We start from the raw sequence: 571 nt of genomic DNA, 5'->3' as shown, positions 1-571 counted from the left end.
CAGGAGATCGAGACCATCCTGGCTAACACGGTGAAACCCCGTCTCTACTAAAGAAAAATACAAAAAACTAGCCGGGAGAGGTGGCGGGCGCCTGTAGTCCCAGCTACTCGGGAGGCTGAGGCAGGAGAATGGCGTAAACCCGGGAGGCAGAGCTTGCAGTGAGATGAGATCCAGCCACTGCACTCCAGCCTGGGCGACACAGCGAGACTCCATCTCAAAACAAACAAACAAACAAAAAAACAAAAAAACCCACATTGATCTGGTAACTTTCAAGTCAAAATGTGATTAAAGAAGCTGCTACTGACACATTACCTGTCCTAGCCTTATATTTTACTGCAGCCAAGCCTTCATGTAGCGTATCAGGCTATTAGAAGATCTTTCTCTAGACTTTCTAGAGGGCCTTTTCCCTCAGTGGCCAAGCTTCTCTGAACAATGGAGAAATTCAGTCTCAATACTGGACCTTCTAAGATAACCTTTCAACATGCAGACTTGTAGTGAGGCTACAGATTTATTTCTGCTTTATACTATCCTGCTAATTACTGTTTTTTTTTTTTTTTTTTTTTTTTTTTTT

At 43.3% G+C, this 571-nt stretch overlaps 1 protein-coding gene across 4 annotated transcripts in view; it reads right to left on the bottom strand.

The window, feature by feature from the left end:
- CDC25A (cell division cycle 25A) overlaps positions 1-571 on the bottom strand; it is a 33,654-nt gene that overhangs the window by 10,444 nt on the left and 22,639 nt on the right. The window lies entirely within an intron of this gene.

Source organism: Mandrillus leucophaeus, unplaced genomic scaffold, assembly GCF_000951045.1.
Source record: "Mandrillus leucophaeus isolate KB7577 unplaced genomic scaffold, Mleu.le_1.0 Scaffold22, whole genome shotgun sequence".
NCBI classification, from domain to species: Eukaryota; Metazoa; Chordata; class Mammalia; order Primates; family Cercopithecidae; genus Mandrillus; species Mandrillus leucophaeus.
Note: the sequence above shows the minus strand (reverse complement) of the source record. Positions and strands in the feature narration are given on the sequence as shown.